Here is a 21651-nt window from a genome sequence, read left to right on the forward strand (position 1 = left end):
TCCATGTTAATACAGATGGCAGTATAGATATTTCCATGATCCTAAGGATGGCGGTGTAGATATTTCCATGTTCATACAGATGGCGGTGTAAGTATTTCCATGTTCATACAGATGGTGGTGTAGATATTTCCACGTTTATAGCTATGGCAGTGTAGATATTTCCATTTATATACAGATATGTGTGTAGATATTTCCATGTTCATACAGATAGCTGTGTAGGTATTTCCATGTTCATACAGATAGTGGTGTAGATATTTCCATGTTCATATAGGTAGCAGTGTAGAAGTTTCCATGTTCATACATATAGCGGTGTAGATATTTCCACCTTCATTGAGATGGCGGTGTAGATATTTCCATGTTTATACAGTTGGCGTTGTAGATATTTCGTTGTTTATAGAGGTGGCGGTGCAGATATTTCCATGTTTATACAGAAAGTTTTGTAGATATTTAGACGCTTACACAGGTAGTGGTGTAGACCTTTCCATGTTTACACAGATAGAGTTGTAGATATTTAAATGTTTATAGAGATAGTGGTGTAATTATTTCCATGTTTATACAGATAGCAGTGAAGATATTTCCATGTTTACACAGATAGTGGTGTGGATATTTCATTGTTCTTACAGATGGTGGTGTAGATATTTCCATCTTCATAGAGATGGTGGTGTAGATATTTCCAAGTTTATAGAGATTGTACTGTAGTTATTTCCATGTTTATAGAGAAAGCTGTGTAGATATTTCCATGTATATGCAGATAGTTTTGTAGATATTTCCATGTTCATACAGGTATATGTGTAGATATTTCCATGTTCATAAAGATGGCGGTGTATATACTTCCATGTTTATAGAGATGGTGGTGTGGATATTTCCATGTTTATACGGAGGGCGGTTTAGATATTACCATCTTTACAGAGATAGTGGTGTTGATATTTCCAAGTGGATACAAATAGCGGTGTAGATATTTCCAAGTTTATAGAGATAGCGGTGAACATATTTCCAGGTTCATACAGATAGAGGTGTAGATATTGTCATGTTTATACAGATAGCGGTGTAGATATTTCCAATTTAATGCAGATAGCGGTGTAGATATTTCCATTTTCATACAGATAGCCGTGTAGATATTTCCATGTTCATACAGATAGCGGTGTAGATATTTCAATGTTCATACAGATAGCGGTGGAGATATTTCCATGTTTATACAGATAGCAGTGTAGATAATTCCATGTTTAAACAGATAGCGGTGTAGATATTTTCATCTTAATACACATGGCGGTGTACATATTTCCATGTTCCTACAGATGGCGGTTTAGATATTTCCATGTTCATACAGATGGTCGTGTAGATATTTCGATGTTTATAGAGATGGCGGTGTAGATATTTCCATGTATATACAGATAGCTGTGTAGATATTTCCATGTTCATACAGATAGTGGTGTAGATATTTCCAATTTAATACAGATAGCGGTGTAGATATTTCCATTTTCTTACAGATAGCTGTGTTGATTTTTCCATCTTCATACAGATAGCGGTGTAGATATTTCCATGTTCATACAGAAAGCGGTGGAGATATTTCCATGTTTATACAGATAGCAGTGTAGATAATTCCATGTTAAAACAGATAGCGGTGTAGATATTTTCCTCTTAACACACATGGCGGTGTAGATATTTCCATGTTGCTACAGATGGCCGTTTAGATATTTCCATGTTCATACAGATGGTCGTGTAGATATTTCCATGTTTATAGAGATGGCGGTGTAGATATTTCCACGTATATACAGATAGCGGTGTAGTTATTTCCGTGTTCATACTGATAGCGGTGTAGATATTTCCATGTTCATACCGATAGCGGTGTAGATAATTCCATGTTCATACAGGTAGCATGTATAGATATTTCCATGTTCATACATATAGCGGTGTAGACATTTCCACCTTTATAGAGATGGCGGTGTAGATATTTCCATGTTTATACAGATGGCGGTGTAGATATTTCCATGTTTATACAGATGGCAGTGTGCCTAATTCCATGTTTATTGAGATGGCGGTGCAGTTATTTCCATGTTTATACAGAAAGTATTGTAGTTATTTCCATGTTTATACATATAGCGGTGAAGATATTTCCATGTTTACACAGATAGCGGTGTGGATATTTCTATGATTATACAGATAGCGGAGCAGATAATTCCATATTTATACAGATAGCGTTGCAGATATTTCCACGTTTATACAGATAGCGGTGTAGATATTTCCAAGTTTATACAGATAGCGGTGTAGATATTTCCATGTTTACACAGATAGCGGTGTAGATATTTCCATCTTAATACAGATGTCGGTGCAGATGTTTCCATGTTCCTACAGATGGCGGTGCAGATATTTCCATGTTCATACAGATGGTGGTGTAGATATTTCCAAGTTTATAGAGATAGTGTTGTACTTATTTCCATGTTTATAGAGAAACCTGTGTAGATATTTCCATGTATATGCAGATAGCTGTGTAGATATTTCCATGTTCATACAGATAGCAGTGTAGATATTTCCATGTTCATCCAGAGGGCGTTGTAGATATTTCCATGTTCATACAAACGGCGGTGTAGATATTTCCTTGTTTATAGAGTTGGCTGTGCAGATATTTCCATGTTTATACAGATAGCAGTGTAGATATTTCCAATTTAATACAGATAGCAGTGTAGATATTTCGATGTTCATACAGATAGCGGTGTAGATATTTCCATGTTCATACAGATAGCGGTGTAGATATTTCCATGTACATACAGAGAGCAGTGTAGATATTTCCAATTTTATACAGAAAGCAGGGTAGATATTTCCATGTTCTTATAGATAGCGGTGTAGATATTTCCAAGTTCATACAGATATCGGTGTAGATATTTCCATGTTCATCCAGATGGCGGTGTAGATATTTCCATGTTCATACAGATGGCAGTGAAGATATTTCCATGTTCATACAGATGGCAGTGTACTTATTTCCATGTTCTTACACATGGCGGTGTAGATATTTCCATGTTCATTGAGATGGCGGTGTAGATATTTCCGTTTTCATACGGATGGCGGTGTAGATATTTCCTTGTTCATATAGATGGCGGTGTAGATACTTCCATGTTTATAGAGATGGTGGTGTGGATATTTCCATCATTATACAGAGGGCGGTTTAGATATTTCCATCTTTACAGAGATAGTGGTGTAGATATTTCCATGTTGATACAAATAATGGTGTAGATATTTCCAAGTTTATAGAGATAGCGGTGAAGATATTTCCATGTTTATAGAGATAGCAATGCAGTTCTTTCCAAGTTTATATAGATACCGGTATAGATATTTCCATGTTTAGACAGATAGCAGTGTAGATATTTCCATGTTTATAGAGAGAGCGGTCTATATATTTCCATGTTTATAGAGATAGTGGTGGAGTTGTTTCCAAGTTTATAGGGATAGCGGTGTAGATATTTCCATGTTCATACAGATAGTGGTGTAGATATTTCCATGTTCATACAGCTAGCGGTGTAGATATTTCCATGTTCATACAGATAGCGGTGTAGATATTTCCATGTACATACAGATAGCTGTGTAGATATTTCCAATTTTATACAGAAAACAGGGTAGATATTTCCATGTTCTTATAGATAGCGGTGTAGATATTTCCAAGTTCATACAGATATCGGTGTAGATATTTCCATGTTCATCAAGATGGCGGTGTAGATATTTCCATGTTCATACAGATGGCGGTGAAGATATTTGCATGTTCATTCAGATGACAGTGTACTTCTTTCCATGTTCTTACAAATGGCGGTGTAGATATTTCCATGTTCATAGAGATGGCGGTGTAGATATTTCCGTTTTCATACGGATGGCGGTGTAGATATTTCCATGTTCATATAGATGGTGGTGTAGATACTTCCATGTTTAAGAGATGGTGGTGTGGATATTTCCATCATTATACAGAGGGCGGTTTAGATATTTCCATCTTTACAGAGATAGTGGTGTAGATATTTCCATGTTGATACAAATAACGGTATAGATATTTCCAAGTTTATAGAGATAGCGGTGAAGATATTTCCATGTTTATAGAGATAGCACTGCAGTTATTTCCAAGTTTATATAGATAGCGGTATAGATATTTCCATGTTTAGACAGATAGCAGTGTAGATATTTCCATGTTTATAGAGAGAGCGGTCTATATATTTCCATGTTTATAGAGATAGTGGTGGAGTTATTTCCAAGTTTATAGGGATAGCGGTGTAGATATTTCCATGTTCATACAGATAGTGGTGTAGATATTTCCATGTTCATACAGATAGCGGTGTAGATATTTCCATGTTTATACAGATAGCGGTGGAGATATTTCCATGTTTATACAGATAGCAGTGTAGATATTTCCATGTTTAAACAGATAGCGGTGTAGATATTTCCATGTTCATTCAGAGAGCTGTGTAGTTATTTCCATGTTTATACGGATAGTGGTGTAGATAATTCCACCTTTATAGAGAGGGCGGTGTAGATATTTCTATGTTCATACAGATGGCGGTGTAGATAATTCCATGTTCATAGAGATGGCGGTGTAGATATTTCCATGTTCATACAGATGGCGTTGTAGGTATTTCCATGTTTATAGAGATGGAGGTGTAGATATTTCTATGCTTATACGAATGTCGGTGCAGATGTTTCCATGTTTATAGAGATGGCGGTGTAGATATTTCCATGTTTATACAGATGGCGGTGTAGATATTTCCATGTTTACACAGATAGCGGTGTAGACCTTTCCATGTTTACACAGATACCGTTGTAGATATTTACATGTTTTCAGAGATAGCGGTGTAGTTATTTCCGTGTTTATGCACATAGCGCTGAAGATATTTCCATGTTTACACAGATAGCAGTGTAGATATTTCCATGTTATACAGATATCGTTGTAGATATTTTAATCTTAATACAGATGGCGGTGTAGATATTTCCATGTTTGTACAGATGGCGGTGAAGATATTTCCATGTTCATACACTTGGTGTGGTAGATATTTCCATGTTCATACAGATAGCGCTGTAGATATTACCACCTTTATAGAGAAGGCGTTGAAGGTATTTCCATGTTCATACCGATGGTGGTGTAAATATTTCCATGTTCATAGAGATGGCGGTGTAGATATTTAAATGTTTATACAGATGGCCTTGTAGATATTTCCATGATAATTCAGATAGTGGTGTAGATATTTCCATCTTTATACAGATAGCCGTGTAGATATTTCCATGTTCATACAGATGGCGGTGAAGAAATTTCCTTCTTTATAGAGATAGCGGTGTAGATGTTTCCATGGTCATACAGATGGCGGTTTAGAAATTTCCATCTTTATAGAGATGGCGGTATAGTTATTTGCATGTTTATAGAGATGGCGGTGTAGATATTTTCATTTTCTTACAGAGGGCGGTTTAGGTATTTCCATGTTTACAGGGATAGCGGTGTAGATATTTCCATGTTGATACACATAGCGGTGTAGAGATTTCCAAGTTTATAGAGATAGCGGTGTAGATATTTCCATGTTTATAGAGATGGCGGTCTAGGTATTTCCTTGTTTATACAGATAGCGGTGTAGATATTTCCATGTTTATAGAGATAGTGGTGTAGATATTTCCATTTTTATACAGATAGCATTGTAGATATTTCCATTTTTATACAGATAGCGGTGTAGATATTTCCACCTTTATAGAGACGGCGATGTAGGTATTTCCATGTTCTTACAGATGGCTGTGTAGATATTTCCATGTTTATAGAGATGGCGGTGTAGATACTTAACTGTTTATACAGATGGCGGTGTAGATATTTCCATGTTTATAGAGATGGCGGTGTAGATATTTTCATTTTCATACAGACGTCGGTTTAGATATTTCCATGTTTACTGAGATAGCGGTGTAGATATTTCCATGTTGATACACATAGCGGTGTAGAGATTTCCAAGTTTATAGAGATAGCGGTGTAGATATTTCCATGTTTATAGAGATAGCAGTGCAGATATTTCCATGTTTATACAGATAGCGGTGCAGATATTTCCATGTTTCTACAGATAGCGGTGTAGATATTTCCAAGTTTATACAGATAGCGGTGTAGATATTTCCATGTTTATACAGATAGTCGTGTAGATATTTCCGTCTTAATACAGATGGCAGTGTAGGTATTTCCATGTTCATACCAATGGCGGTGTAGATATTTCCATGTTCATACAGATGGCGGTGTAGATCTTTCCAAGTTTATAGTGATAGTGGTGTAGTTATTTCGATGTTCATACAGATGGCGGTGTGGATTTTTCCAAGTTTATAGTGATAGCGTTGTAGTTATTTCCATGTTTATAGAGAAATCTGTGTAGATATTTCCATGTATATGCAGATAGCTGTGTAGATATTTCCATGTTCAGACAGATAGCAGTGTAGATATTTCCATGTTCATCCAGATGGCGTTGTAGATATATCCATGTTCATACAAATGGCGGTGTAGATATTTCCATGTTCATACAGATAGCGGTGCAGTTATTTCCATGTTTATCGAGAAAGCTGTGTAGATATTTCCATGTATATGAAGATAGCTGTGTAGATATTTCCATGTTTATACAGATAGCGGTGTAGATATTTCCATGTTCATCCAGATGGCGGTGTAGATTTATCCATGTTCATACAGATGGCGGTGAAGATATTTCCATGTTTATACAGATAGCGGTGTAGATATTTCCATGTTCATACAAATGGCGGTGTAGATATTTGCATGTTTATAGGGATGGCGGTGTAGATATTTCCATGTTTATACAGATAGCGGTGTATTTATTTCCATGTTTATACAGATAGTAGTGTAAATATTTCCTATGATATACAGATAGCTGGTAAATATTTCCATGTTCATACAGATAGCGGTGTAGATTGTTCCATGTTCATACATATAGCGGTGTAGATATTTCCATGTTCATACAGATGGCCGTGAAGATACTTACATGTTCATACAGATGGCGGTGTAGGTATTTCCATGTTCATAGAGATGTCGGTGTAGATATTTCCATGTTCATAGAGATGGCGCTGTAGATATTTCGTGTTCATATGGATGGTGGTGCAGTTATTTCCATGTTCATACAGATGGCAGTGTAGATATTTCCATGTTTATAGATATGGCGGTGTAGATATTTCCATGTTTATACAGAGGTTGGTTTAGATATATCCATGTTTACAGACATAGCGGAGTAGATATTTCCGTGTTGATACACATAGTGGTGTAGATATTTCCAAGTTTATAGTGATAGCGATGTTGGTATTTCCTTGTTTACAGAGATAGCATTGTAGATATTTCCATGTTTATACAGATAGCGGTATACATATTTCCATGTTTATACAGATAGCTGTGTAGATATTTACATGTTTATAGAGATGGCAGTCTAGATATTTTGTTCTTTATACAGATGGCGGTGTAGATATTTCCATGTTTATAGAGATGGCGGTGTAGATATTTCCATGTTTATACAGAAAGCGGAGTAGATATTTCCATGTTTACAGAGATAGTGGTGTAGACCTTTCCATGATTACACAGATAGCGTTGTAGATATGTACATGTTTATAGAGATAGCGGTGTAGTTATTTCCATGGTGGTTATACAGATAGCGGTGAAGATATTTCCATGTTTACACACATAGCGGTGTGGATATTTCCATGATTGTACAGATAGCAGTGCAGATATTTCCATGTTTATACAGATAGCTGTGTAGATATTTTCATGTTTATACAGATAGCGGTGTAGATATTTCCAAGTTTATACAGAGAGCAGTGTAGATATTTCCATGTTTATACTGATAGCGGTGTAGATATTTCCATCTTAACACCGATAGCGGTGTAGATATTTACATGTTTATAGAGATGGCTGTCTAGATATTTTCTTGTTTATACAGATAGCGGTGTAGATATTTCCATGTTTATGGAGATGGCTGCGTAGATATTTCCGTGTTCATCCAGATGACGGTGTAGATATATCCATGTTCATACAGATGGCGGTGAAGATATTTCCATGTTTATACAGATGGCGGTGAAGATATTTACATGTTCATACTGATGGCGGTTTAGATATTTCCATGTTCCTACAGATGGCGGTGTAGATATTTCCGTGTTCATACAGATGGCGGTGTAGATATTTCCATCTTTATACAGATAGCGTTGTAGATATTTCCTTGTTTATACAGATAGCGGTGTAGATATTTCCAAGTTTATACAGATAGCGGTCTAGATATTTCCATGTTTGTACAGAAAGCTGTGTAGATATTTTCAAGTATGTGCAGATAGCTGTGTAGATATTTCCACGTTCATACAGATAGCGGTGTAGATATTTCCAAGTTTATAGTGATAGCGGTGTAGTTATTTCCATGTTTACAGAGAAAGCTGTGTAGATATTTCCATGTATATGCAGATAGATGCGTAGATATTTCCATGTTCATACAGATAGCGGTGTAGATATTTCCATGCTCATCCACTTGGCTTTATAGATATATCCATTTACATACAGATGGCGGTGTAGATATTTCCATGTTCCTACAGATGGCGGTGTAGATATTTCCGTGTTCATACAGATGGCGGTGTAGATATTTCCATGTTTATACAGATAGCGTTGTAGAAATTTCCACATTTATACAGATAGCGTTGTAGATATTTCCAAATTTATCCAGATAGCGGTGTAGATATTTCCATGTTTATAGAGAAAGCTGTGTAGATATTTCCATGTATATGCAGATAGCTGTGTAGATATTTCCATGTTCATACAGATAGCGGTGTAGATATTCCCATGCTCGTCCAGATGGCGGTATAGATATATCCATGTTCATACAGATGGTGCTGTAGATATTTCCATGTTCCTACAGATGGCGGTGTAGATATTTCCGTGTTCATACAATAGGTGGTGTAGATATTTCCATGTTTATACAGATAGCGTTGGGAAATTTCCATGTTTATACAGATAGCGGTGTAGATATTTCCAAGTTTATACAGATAGCGGTGAAGATATTTCCATGTTTATAGAGAAAGCTGTGTAGATATTTCCATCTATACGCAGATAGCTGTATAGATATTTCCATGTTCATACAGATAGCGTTGTAGATATTTCCAAATTTATACAGATAGCGGTGTAGTTATTTCCATGTTTATAGAGAAAGCTGTGTAGATATTTCCATGTATATGAAGATAGCTCTGTAGATATTTCCATGTTCATACAGATAGCGGTGCCAATATTTCCATGTTCATCCAGTTGGCGGTGTAGATATAGCGATGTTCTTACAGATGTCGGTGAAGATATTTCCATGTTCATATAGATGACGGTATAGATATTTCCATGTTCATACAAATGGCGGTGTAGATATTTGCATGTTCGTAGAGATGGCAGTGTAGATATTTCCATGTTTATACAGATAGCGGTGTAGTTATTTCCATGTTTATAGAGATAGCAGTGTAGATATTTCCATTGATATATAGATAGCTATGTAAATATTTCCATGTTCATACAGATAGCGGTGTAGATATTTCCATGTTCATACAGATAGCGGTGTAGATATTTCCATGTTCATACAGATGGCCGTGAAGATACTTACATGTTCATACAGATGGCGGTGTAGATATTTCCATGTTCATAGAGATGGCGATGTAGATATTTCCATGTTCATAGAGATGGCGCTGTAGATATTTCCGTGTTCATAGGGATGGCGGTGTAGATATTTACATGTTCATACAGATGGCGGTGTAGATATTTACATGTTTATAGAGATGGCAGTCTAGATATTTTCTTCTTTATACAGATGGCGGTGTAGATATTTCCAGCTTTATAGAGATGGCAGTGTAGATATTTCCATGTTTTTACAGAAAGCGGAGTAGATATTTCCATGTTTACACAGATAGTGGTGTAGACCTTTCCATGATTACACAGATAGCGTTGTAGATATTTACATGTTTATAGAGATAGCGGTGTAGTTATTTCCATGGTTATACAGATAGCGGTGAAGATATTTCCATGTTTACACAGATAGCGGTGTGGATACTTCCATGATTATACAGATAGCAGTGCAGATATTTCTATGTTTATACAGATAGCATTGCAGATATTTTCATGTTTATACAGATAGCGGTGTAGATATTTCCATGTTTATAGAGATATTGGTGTAGATATTTCCAAGTTTATACAGAGAGTGGTATAGATATTTCCATGTTTATACAGATAGCGGTGTAGATATTTCCATGCTCAACCAGATGTTGGTGTAGATATATCCATGTTCATACAGATGACGGTGAAGATATTTCCATGTTCATACAGATGGCGGTGTAGTTATTTCCATGTTCATACAAATGGCGGTGTAGATATTTGCATGTTCGTAGAGATGGAGGTGTAGATATTTCTATGTTCATGCAGATGGCGGTGTATATATTTCCATGTTCATATAGATAGCGGTTTAGATATTTCCATGCTCATTCAGATGGCGGTATAGATATATCCATGTTCATACAGATGGCGGTGTAGATATTTTCATGTTCCTACAGATGGCGGTGTAGTTTTTTCCCTGTTCATACAGATGGCGGTGTTGATATTTCCATGTTTATACAGATATCGTTGTTGAAATTTCCACGTTTATACAGATAGCGGTGTAGATATTTCCAAGTTTCTACAGATAGCGGTGTAGATATTTCCATGTTTATAGAGAAAGCTGTGTAGATATTTCCATGTATATGCAGATAGCTGTGTAGATATTTCCATGTTCATACAGATAGCGGTGTAGATATTTCCACATTCAACCAGATGGCGGTGTAGATATATTCATGTTTATAAAGATGGCGGTGTAGGTATTTCCATGTTTATACAGAAAGCGTTGTAGATATTTCCATGTTTACAGAGATAGTGGTGTAGACCTTTCCATGATTACATAGATAGCGTTGTAGATATTTACATGTTTATAGAGATAGCGGTGTAGTTATTTCCATGGCTATACAGATAGCGATGAAGTTATTTCCATGTTTACGCAGATTGCGTTGTGGATATTTCCATGTTTATACAGATAGCGCTGTAGATATTTCCATGTTTATACCGATAGCGGTGTAGATATTTCCAAGTTTTTACAGATAGCCGTGTAGATATTTCCATGTTTATACAGATAGCCGCGTAGATATTTCCATTTTAACACAGATGGCGGTGTAGATATTTCCATGTTCATACAGATGGCGGTGTAGATATTTCCATGTTCATACAGTTGGCGGTGTAGATATTTCCAAGCTTGTAGAGATAGCGGTGTTGTTATTTCCATGTTTATAGAGAAAGCTGAGTAGATATTTCCAAGTATATGAAGATAGCTCTGTAGATATTTCCATGTTCATACAAATAGCGGTGCCGATATTTCCATGTTCATCCAGACAGCGGTGTAGATATATCCATGTTCATACAGATGTCGGTGAAGATATTTCCATGTTCATACAGATGACGGTGTAGATATTTCCATGTTCATACAAATGGCGGTGTAGATATTTGCATGTTCGTAGAGATGGCAGTGTATATATTTCCATGTTTATACAGATAGCAGTGTAGTTATTTCCATGTTTATAGAGATAGGAGTGTAGATATTTCCATTGATATACAGATAGCGGTGTAGATATTTCCAAGTTTATACAGATAGCGGTGTAGATATTTCCAGGTTTGTAGAGAAAGCTGTGTAGATATTTTCAAGTATATGCAGATAGCTGTGTACATATTTCCATGTTCATACAGTTAGCGGTTTAGATATTTCCATGTTCATCCAGATGGCGGTGTAGATATTTCCATGTTCATAGAGATGGCGCTGTAGATATTTCCATGTTCATAGAGATGGCGCTCTAGATATTTCCATGTTCATACAGATGGCGGTGTAGATATTTCCATGTTCATACAGATGGCGGTGTAGATATTTCCAAGTTTATAGAGATGGCGGTGTAGATATTTCCATGTTTATAGAGAGGGCGGTTTAGATATTTCCATGTTTACACAGATAGCGGTGTAGATATTTCCAATGATGTACAGATTGCTGTGTAGATATTTCCATGTTCATACAGATAGCGGTGTAGATATTCCCATGTTCATACAGGTAGCGGTGTAGATATTTCCAAGTTCATACAGATAGCGGTGTAGCTATTTCCATGTTCATACAGATAGCGTTGTAGATATTTCCATGTTCATACAGATGGCCGTGAAGATACTTACATGTTCATACAGATGGCGGTGTAGATATTTCCATGTTCATAGAGATGGCGCTGTAGATATTTCCATGTTCATAGAGATGGCGCTGTAGATATTTCCATGTTCATACGGATGGCGGTGTAGATATTTCCATGTTCATACGGATGGCGGTGTAGATATTTCCATGTTTATAGAGATGGCGGTGTAGATATTTCCATGTTTATACAGATGGCGGTGCAGATATTTCCCTGTTCATAGAGATGGCGGTGTAGATATTTACATGTTCATACGGATGGCGGTGTAGATATTTCCATGTTCATACAGATGGCGGTGTAGATATTTCCATGTTTATAGAGATGGCGGTGTAGATATTTCCATGTTTATACAGAGGGTGGTTTAGATATTTCCATGTTTACACAGCGGTGTACATATTTCCATGTTGATACACATAGCGGTGTAGATATTTCCAAGTTTATAGAGATAGCGGTGTAGATATTTCCATGTTTATTGAGATAGCGTTGTAGATATTTCTATGTTTATAGAGATAGCGGTATAGATACTTCCAAGTTTATTCAGATAGCGGTGTAGATATTTACATGTTTATAGAGATGGCAGTCCAGATATTTTCTTCTTTATACAGATAGCAGTGTAGGTATTTCCATGTTTATACAGATTGCGGTGTAGGTATTTCCAATTTTATACAGATAGCAGTGTAGATATTTCCATGTTCATACATATAGCGCTGTAGGTATTTCCACGTTCTTAGAGATGGCGGTGTAGATATTTCCATGTTCATACAGATGGCGGTGTAGATATTCCCATATTTATAGTGATGGATGTGGAGATATTTCCATGTGTATACAGATGGCGGTGTAGATATTTCCATGTTTATAGAGATGGCTGTTTAGATATTTCCATGTTTATAGAGATTGCGGTGTAGATATTTCCATGTTTATACAGAAAGCCGTTTAGATATTTCCATGTTTACACAGATAGCGGAGTAGACCTTTCCATGTTTACACAGATAGCGTTGTAGATATTTACATTTTTATAGAGATAGCAGTGTAGTTATTTCCATGTTTATACAGATTGTGCTGAAGATATTTCCATGTTTACACAGATAGCGGTGTGGATATTTCCATATTTATACAGATAGCAGTGTAGATATTTCCATGTTTATACAGATACCGTTGCAGATATTTCCTTGTTTATACAGATAGCGGTGTAGATATTTCCTTGTTTATACAGATAGCGGTGTAGATATTTCCATGTTTACAGAGATAGCGTTGCAGATATTTCCAAGTTTATACAGATAGCGGTATAGATATTTCCATGTTTATACAGATAGCGGGGTAGATATTTCCATGTTTATAGAGATGGCGGTCTAGATATTTCCTTCCTTATACAGATAGCGGTGTAGATATTTCCATGTTTATAGAGATAGCAGTGTAGATATTGCCATTTTTATACAGATAGCAGTGTAGATATTTCCATGTTCATACAGATGGCAGGATAGAAATTTCCGCCTTTATGGAGATGGCGAGGTAGATATTTCCATGCTTATAGAGATTGCGTTGTAGATATTTACATGTTTATACAGATGGCGGTGTAGATATTTCCATTTTTATACAGATAGCGGTGTAGACATTTCCATGTTTACAGAGATAGCGGTGTAGACATTTCCATGTTTACAGAGATAGCATTGTAGATATTTACATGTTTATAGAGATAGCGGTGTAGTTATTTCTATGTTTATAGAGATAGGAGTGAAGATATTTCCATGTTTACACAGATAGCTTTGTGGATATTTCCATGTTTATACAGATAGTGGTGTAGATATTTCCATGTTTATACAGAAAGCGGTGGAGATATTTCCATGTTCATACAGATAGCTGTGTAGATATTTCCATGTTTATACAGACTGCATTGTAGATATTTCCATCTTAATACAGATGGCGTTGTAGTTATTTCCTTGTTCTTACAGATGTTGGTGCAGATATTCCCATGTTCATTCAGATGGCGGTGTAGATATTCCCATGTTCATACAGATGGCGGTGTAGATATTTCCATCTTTATAGCGATGGTGGTGTAGTTATTTCCATGTTTATTCAGATAGCGGTGTAGATATTTCCATTTTATACAGATAACGGTGTAGATATTTCCATGTTCATTCCGATGGCGTTGTAGATAACTCCTTCTGTATAGAGATAGCAGTGTAGATGATTCCTTGTGCATACAGATGGCGGTTTAGATATCTCCATCTTTTTAGAGATGGCGGTATAGATATTTCCATGTTTACCGAGATGGCGGTGTAGATATTTTCATGTTCATAGAGATGGCGGTGTAGATATTTCCATGTTTATAGAGATGGCGGTGTAGATATTTCCATGTTTATACAGAGGGCAGTTTAGATATTTCCATGTTTACAGAGATAGCGGAGTAGATATTTACCTGTTTATACAGATAGCGGTGTAGATATTTCCATGTTTATAGAGATAGCGGTGTAGATATTTCCATTTTTATACAGATAGCAATGTAGATATTTCCATGTTCTTACAGATAGCGTTGTAGATATTTCCACCTTTATAGAGATGGTGGTGTAGTTATTTCCGTGTTCATACAGATGGCTGTGTAGATATTTCCATGTTTATAGAGATGGCGGTGTAGATATTTAAATGTTTATACAGATGGCTGTGTAGATATTTCCACGTTTATAGAGATGGCGGTGTAGATATTTCCATGTTTATACAGATGGCAGTTTAGGTATTTCCATGTTTACAGAGATAGCGGTGTAGATATTTCCATATTGATACACATAGCGGTGTAGATATTTCCAGGTTTATAGAGATAGCGGTGTAGATATTTCCATGTTTATACAGATATCGGTATAGATATTTACATGTTTATAGAGATGGCGGTCTAGATATTTTCTTGTTTATTCATATAGCGGTGTAGATATTTCCATGTTTATAGAGATAGCAGTGTAGATATTTCCAATTTTATACAGATAGCAGTGTAGATATTTCCATGTTCATACAGGTAGCGGTATGTTTATACATGTTTATACAGATAGCGGTATGTTTATACATGTTTATACAGATAGCGGTATAGATATTTCCACGTTTATACAGATGGCGGTGTAGATATTTCTGTGTTTATAGAGATGGCGGTCTAGATATTTCCATGTTTATAGAGATACTGCTGTAGTTATTTCCAAGTTATAGAGATAGCGGTGCAGATATTTCCGTGTTTATACAGATAGGGGTGTAGATATTTCCTTGGTTATATAGATAGCGATGTAGATATTTACATGTTTATAGAGATGGCGGTCTAGATATTTTATTTTTTATACAGATAGCGGTGAAGATATTTCCATGTTTATAGAGATGGCTGTCTAGATATTTCCATGTTCATAGAGATGGTGGTGTAGACATGTCCATGTGTATAGAGATGGCGGTGTAGATATTTCCATGTTCGTACAGATAGCGGTGTAGATATTTCCATGTTGATACAGATAGCTGTGTAGATATTTCCATGTTCATACACATAGCGGTGTAGATATTTCCATGTTCATGCAGATAGCGGTGTAGATATTTCCATGTTCATACAGAGAGCGGTGTAGATATTTCCACCTTTATAGCGATGGCGGTGTAGATATTTCTATGTTCATTCAGATGGCGGTGTAGATATTTCCATGTTTATAGAGCTGGCGGTGTAGATATTTCCATGTTTATACAGATGGCGGTGTAGATATTTATATGTTTATAGAGATGTCGGTGTAGATATTTCCCTGTTCATACAGAGAGCGGTGTACATATTTCCATGTTTACAGAGATGGCGGAGTAGACCTTTCCATGTCTACACAGATAGCGTTGTACATATTTACATTTTTATAGAGATAGCTGTGTAGAAATTTCCATGTTCATACAGATTGCGCTGAAGACATTTCCATTTTTACACAGATAGCGGTGTGGATATTTCCATGTTTATACAGATAGCGGTGTAGATATTTCCATGTTTATACAGAGAGTGGTGCAGATATTTCCTTGTTTATACAGATAGCGGTGTAGATGTTTCCATGTTTATACAGAGAGCGGTGTAGATATTTCCATGGTTATACAAATAGCGGTGTAGATGTTTCCATGTTTATACAGAGAGAGGTGTAGTTATTTCCATGTTTATACAAATAGCGGTGTAGATATTTCCATGTTTTTACAGATGGCAGTGCAGATATTTCCATGTTTAAAGAGATGGCGGTGTAGATATTTCCATGTTTACACAGATAGCGGTGTAGATATTTCCATGTTTACACATATAGCGGTGTAGACCTTTCCATGTTTACACATATTGCATTGTAGATATTTACATGTTTATAGAGATACCGGAGTAGTTATTTCCATGTTTATACAGATAGCGGTGTAGATATTTCCATGTTCATACACATGGCAGTGCAGATATTTCCATGTTCATAGAGATGGCGGTGTAGATATTTCCATGTTCATAGAGATGGCGGTGTAGATATTTCCATGTTCATACAGAAAGCGGTGTAGATATTTCCATGATCATCCAGATGGCGGTGTAGATATATCCATGTTCATACAGATGGCGGTGAAGATATTCCCATGTTCATACAGATGGCGGTGTAGATATTTCCATGTTCATACACATGGCGGTGCTTATATTTCCATGTTCATAGAGATGGAAGTGTAGATATTTAAATGTTTATATGGATGGCGGTGTAGATATTTCCATGTTTATAGAGATGGAAGTGTAGATATTTAAATGTTTATACGGATGGCGGTGTAGATATTTCCATGTTTATAGAGATGGCGGTGTAGATATTTCCATGTTTATACAGATGGCAGTTTAGGTATTTCCATGTTTCCACAGATAGCGGTGTAGATATTTCCATATTGATACACATAGCGGTGTAGATATTTCCAAGTTTATAGAGATAGCGGTGTAGATATTTCCATGTTTATACAGATAGCAGTATAGATATTTACATGTTTATAGAGATGGCAGTCTAGATATTTTCTTGTTTATACATATAGCGGTGTAGATATTTCCATGTTTATAGAGATAGCAGTATAGATATTTCCAATTTTATACAGATAGCAGTGTAGATATTTTCATGTTCATACAGGTAGCGGTGTAGATATTTCCACGTTTATAGAGATGGTGTTGTAGATATTTCCATGTTCATACAGATGGCGTTGTAGATATTTCCATGTTCATAGACATGGAGGTTTAGATATTTCCATGTTTTTACAGATGGCAGTGCAGATATTTCCATGTTTATAGAGATGGCGGTGTAGATATTTCCATGTTTATACAGATAGCGGTGTAGATATTTCCATGTTCACACCGATAGCGGTGTAGACCTTTCCATGTTTACACATATAGCGTTGTAGATATTTACATGTTTATAGAGATAGCGGTGTAGTTATTTCCGTGTTTATACAGATAGCGCTGAAGATATTTCTGTGTTTAAACAGATAGCGGTGTAGATATTTCCATGTTTATACAGATAGCGGTGTAGATATTTCCATCTTAATACAGATGGCGGTGTAGATATTTCCATGTTCCTACAGATGGCGGTGTATGTATTTCCGTGTTCATACAGATGGCGGTGTAGATATTTCCATGTTTATACAGGTAGCGTTGTAGATATTTCCATGTTTATACAGATAGCGGTGTAGATATTTCCATGTTTACAGAGAAATCTGTGTAGATATTTCCATCTATACGCAGATAGCTGTGTAGATATTTCCATGTTCATACAGATAGCGGTGTAGATATTTCCATGTTCATCCAGATGGCAATGTAGGTATATACATGTTCATAGAGATGGCGGTGAAAATATTTTCATGTTTATACAGATAGCGGTGTAGTTATTTCCATGTTCATACAGATAGCGGTGTAGATCATTCCACCTTTATAGAGATTGCGATGTAGATATTTCTATGTTCATACAGATGGCGGTGAAGATACATACATGTTCATACAGATGGCGGTGTAGAGATTTCCATGTTCATACAGTTAGCGGTGTAGATAGTTGCATGTTCATACTGATGGCGGTGTAGATATTTCCAAGTTCATACAGATAGCAGTGTAGATATTTCCAAGTTCATCCAGATGGCGGTGTAGATATATCCATGTTCATACAGATGGCGGTGAAGATATTTCCATGTTCATACAGATGGCGGTGTAGATATTTCCATGTTCATAGAGACGGCGGTGTAGATATTTTCACATTCATACGTATGGCGGTGTAGGTATTTCCATGTTCATAGAGAAGCGATATAGATATTTCCATGTTTACGCAGATAGCGGTGTAGATATTTTCATTTTCATACAGATGGCGTTGAATGTTATTTCCATGTTTATACAGATGGCGGTGTAGATATTTCCATCTTTATAGAGATGGCGGTGTAGATATTTCCATGTTTATACAGATATCGGTGTAGATATTTCCATGTTTATAGAGACAGCGGTGTAGATATTTCCATTTATATACAGATAGCTGTGTAGATATTTCCATGTTCATACAGATAGCGGTGTTGATATTTCAACCATTATAGAGACGGCGGTGTAGATATTTCCATGTTTATACAGATGGCGGAGTAGATATTTCCATGTTTATAGAGACGGCGGTGTAGATTTTCCATGTTTATACAGATAGCGGTGTAGATATTTTCATCCTAATACAGATGTCTGTGTAGATATTTCCATGGTCATAGAGATGGCGGTGCAGATATTTCCATGTTCATACAGATGGCGGTGTAGATATTTCTATATTTATAGAGATAGCGGTTTAGTTATTTCCGTCTTTATAGAGACAGCGATGTAGATATTTCCATGTATTTACAGATAGCTCTGTAGATATTTCCATGTTCATACAGATAGGGGTGTAGATTTTTCCTTGTTCATGCAGATAGCGGTGTAGATATTTCCATGTTCATACAGATAGCAGTGTAGATATTTCCATGTTCATCCAAATGGCGGTGTAGATATTTCCATGTTCATACAAATGACGGTGAAGATATTGTCATATTCATACAGATGGTGGTGTAGATATTTCCGTGTTCATACAGATGGCCGTTTAGAAATTTCCATGTTCATTGAGATGGTGGTGTAGTTATTTCCATGCTCATGGAAAAGCGGTTTACATATTTCCATGTTTATAGAAGTTGCCATGTAGATATTTCCATGTTTATGCAGATGGCGGTGTAGATATTTCCATGTTTATAGAGATGGCGGTGTAGATATTTCCATGTTTATAGAGATAGCGGTGTACATATTTCCATGTTTACACAAATAGCGGTGTAGATATTCCCATGTTTACAGAAATGGCTGTCTATATATTTCCTTGTCTATACAGATAGCGGTGTAGATATTTCCATGTTTACAGAGATAGCGGTGTAGATATTTCCATGTTTATACAGATAGCAGTGTAGATATTTCCATGTTCATATATCTAGCTGTGTAGATATTTCCACCTTTATAGAGATGGCGGTGTAGATATTTCCGTGTTCATTGAGATGGCAGAGTAGATATTTCCGTGTTTATAGAGATGGCGGTGTAGATATTTCCATGTTTATACATATGGCGGTGTAGATATTTCCATGTTTATAGAAATGGCGGTGTAGATATTTCCTTATTTATACAGATAGCGGTGTAGATATTTCCATGTTTATAGAGATAGCATTGTTGATATTTCCATGTTTATACAGATAGCGGTGTAGATATTTTCATCTTAATACAGATGGCGGTGCAGATATTTCCAAGTTCATACAGATGGCGGTTTAGATATTTCCATGTTTATAGAGATAGCGGTGTAGTTATTTCCATGTTTATAGAGACAGCGGTGTAGATATTTCCATTTATATACAGATAGCTGTGTAGATATTTCCAAGTTCATACATATGGCGGTGTAGATATTTCTTTGTTCATACAGATAACGGTATAGATATTTCCATGTTCATACAGATAGCGGTGTAGATATTTCCACCTTTATAGAGATGGCGGTGTAGATATTTCCATGTCCATATGGATGGCAGAGTAGTTATTTCCGTGTTTATAGAGATGGCGGTGTAGATATTTCCATGTTTATACATATGGCGGTGTAGATATTTCCATGTTTATAGAGATGGCGGTGTAGATATTTCCATGTTTATAGAGATAGCGGTGTAGATATTTCCATGTTTTCACAGATAGCGCAGTAGACATTTCCGTGTTTACACAGATAGCGTTGTAGATATTTACATGTTTATAGAGATAGCGGTGTAGTTATTTCCATGTTTAAACTGATAGCGGTGAAGATATTTCCACATTTACACAGATAGCGGTGTGGATATTTCCATGTTTATGCAGATAGCGTTGCAGATATTTCCATGTTTATACATATAGCGGTGCAGATATTTCAATGTTTATGCAGATATCGGTTTAGATATTTCCATGTTTATACAGATAGCGGTGCGGATATTTCCGTGTTTATACAGATAGTGGTGTAGATATTTCCATGTTTATACAGATAGCATTGTAGATATTTTCATCTTAATTCAGATGGCGGTGTATATATTTCCATATTCATACAGACTTTGGTGCAGATATTTCCATGTTCATACAGATGGTGGGGTACATATTTCCATGTTTATAGAGATAGCGGTGTGGTTATTTCCATGTTTATAGAGAAAGCGGTGTAGAGATTTCCATGTATATGCACATAGCTGTGTAGATATTTCCATGTTCCTACAGATAGCCGTGTAGATATTTCCATCTTCATACAGATAGCGGTGTAGATATTTCCATGTTCATACAGATGGCAGTGTAGACATTTCCATGTTCATACAGATGGCGGTGTAGATATTTCCATGTTCATACACGTCGGTGTAGATATTTCCATGTTCATCCAGATGGCGGTGTAGATATTTCCATGTTGATACAGATGACGGTGAAAATATTTTCATGTTCATAAAGATGGCGGTGTAGATATTTCCATGTTCATACAGATGGCGGTGTAGATATTTCCATGTTCATAGAGATGGCAGTGTAGATATTTCCATGTTCATACTGATGGCGGTGTAGGTATTTCCATGTTCATACAGAAGCTGTATAGATATTTCCATGTTTATAGAGATGGAGGTGTAGATATTTCCATGTTTATGCACACGGCGGTATAGGTATTTCCATGTTTATAGAGATGGCGGTTTAGATATTTGCTTGTTCATACAGATACCGCTGTAGTTATTTCTAAGTTTATTGAGGTACCGGTGTAGATCTTTCCATGTTTATACGGATAGCGGTGTAGATATTTCCAGTTTTAAACAGATAGCGTTGTAGATATTTCTATGTTTGTAGAGATGGCGGTTTAGATATTTCCTTGTTCATACAGATAGCGGTGTAGATATTTCCATGTTTATAGAGATAGCGGTTTAGATATTTCC

The sequence above is a fragment of the Gorilla gorilla genome, chromosome 4, assembly GCF_029281585.2.
Source record: "Gorilla gorilla gorilla isolate KB3781 chromosome 4, NHGRI_mGorGor1-v2.1_pri, whole genome shotgun sequence".
Taxonomy (NCBI): domain Eukaryota; kingdom Metazoa; phylum Chordata; class Mammalia; order Primates; family Hominidae; genus Gorilla; species Gorilla gorilla.